Here is a 2,446-nt window from a genome sequence, read left to right as displayed (position 1 = left end):
CATATAAAGAGGCGCGCGAATTGGGACGATGGTCGTGGGAGCTAAGGCGTAGGCTTTAAACCCAGTGCTTCGGGTTGCGGGTTCGATTCCCGCCTCGCACTCTGGAAGAGTCTCGATGGGCCATGCGGTGAAGACTAGCCTAACAAGGGAGTTGTTCATCTACGGAGAGTCGTGGGACCGGTACCTCTAGAGAAAAAGGTTTTCTCTAAGCACTTAAGGCTGTTGCTCTTGGTGGTTCGGAACCCACCTTAAACTGTAGGTCCCCCTTCCACCACCCAGTAAGTGTGTGGAGGGTGTGTAAAGGAATTGAGAAGGTTTAAGAAAAATGTAAACCCTTAGGGGACACATTAGAAGCTTCCAAGAAGCGCTCGAAGTATTCACATCATGAAAATTGCAAATTTCTTGAATTTCTTTGAAATGTGGATCAAAATAGAATAAGGAGACTTTTATAATAAGATATAATATAATTATAATATTAAAATTGATTATATATAATAGTATTAATATAATATTCTACACTTGAGAAAACAGGACATCCAAATTGAAGCATCGCAACCTGGAAACATTCAAATACCAATTTCTTGATTTTATTTGAAAGCGGATCGAGGTATAAATAGAATCGCCGAAGTTTTCCGACGGGCAATCGTGCACCTTCGAGTTTTCAAATTCAGAAGAGGCCCGCTTGAGACTAATTTAAGTTTCGATTTGAATGATTCAGTCTCTGAGATAGTCTGAGAGATTTGGGTCCTTTTCAAGGTCCTTTCAGTGGTACTTTTAAGAGAAATGCGACGTTAATATAATTTTCCTTTTGTATTCGTCACGTACCGGGCGGGCAGAGTTATTTACAGTAGTTAGTCGTCGCTAACCCGACTCTCCTTTTTAACATTTTTCATCAAATTATCAACACTTTGTTTTTAGTTGATGCATTTTCTCATTATACTTATTTATAATTATAACTTATATATTAATATACAATTTTCTAGTTCAATTAAAAAATATTGTCTTCTTTGGCGTATCTCATTCCATTTACGAGAAGCGTTGTATTAATTCCAATTTCAAACATTTGGAAAAAAAAGTTATTTTTGATCGAATTCTTATTTCAATTTCAGCCTCTATGCTTGTTATTTATGATCTATCTTAATTTCAATTTCGGAAAGGACTTTTTAAAGCCTTTAAAATATTTAAGAGAGCTACCTGGACCTTTAAAAATATCTGAGTGCCTGTGGAGAATTTCTGAGAGCTTCTCAGAGTCTTGAGAATCTTTAGCATATACTATAAGATTTCTATCGGTAGGGCAGCCCTCAAAAGTACTTCATTCAAGAAATTTGATTCTTTTAATTTAGCAGAATTTCCTAATTCAAACCGTAATAAATCCTGTATATTACAGTTTTTCAGGTAATCCTAGTAAGGGACTCATAATTGTCCTAAAATAGACCACTTTACCGATTTTAGGATTGTGGTATTTCATATTTCACACGTGGCCTAGTGGAACTCCTATGCGCATTAAACCTAAAATTTGAACGGAAATCACATAGGATGTCTTCATGGTGTCTTTGTGATGACTTTATGATATCTTCGTGTAATTTACAAATTTATGATAAAACATTTTTTCCACTTTTAGAACAGTTTCGGGCTTACTCTAGAGGATGTTTTTGGTTTCGTTCACATTTTTACAATAAAACTTAGAGAAATCTCATAGCCGAAATGTATCTCAGTTGAACTTTTAAAAATAAATTTTAAAAATTAAGTCTCAATCAGTTTCTTGTAGTATTTCAGAGCATTTAAGAATTCAAGTCTTGTGAGAGAAAAATATAGAAATACTTTGAATTTGTGTTGATTTCGAATAATGATAATCTTATACAAGACGCTTTAAAGATGTCCTCGGGACATCCTTACGACATTGTCCCCTGGATATCCTTTCAGGACATCCTTAAGATGACGAAATGCCAGGCATAGTACCTTTTAAAGACATCCTTAAGCCGTACTGATAACATCTTTATCATATACCTTAAGCCAAGTGTGCCCACTGGGTTTAAATCCTGGCCCCTTTAAATGGGTTTATTTAACTAAAATTTAAAACAAAATGTTGATTCTAAGAAAACCAAGATTTTCAGCTGTTATACATAATAGTGCATTTTAATATACGTGTTCATTACTTCACTTCAAATTTTTTATTAACAGTGTCCTTGCATTAGATATTATTGTTTCAAGTCAGTAAATTGAATTTTTTTAGCACATCACTCTATGATGTGAAATATGATTTCAACGCTTCTTAGTTAAGTCCAATATTTATGGAGCTGATTTATTTTATAAATTCTAGCAAGCGTTTTCAAACTGTATTTTCTTCATCTCAAATGGCTTATTTGACATCTTAGCTATATGAATATAAAATTCTAAATCTGTTGCAGTGATCAACCATATGCACTCGGATCCTTTAAGAATCTGT

The sequence above is a fragment of the Belonocnema kinseyi genome, chromosome 2 (genome assembly GCF_010883055.1).
Source record: "Belonocnema kinseyi isolate 2016_QV_RU_SX_M_011 chromosome 2, B_treatae_v1, whole genome shotgun sequence".
Classification (NCBI taxonomy): Eukaryota; Metazoa; Arthropoda; class Insecta; order Hymenoptera; family Cynipidae; genus Belonocnema; species Belonocnema kinseyi.
Note: the sequence above shows the minus strand (reverse complement) of the source record.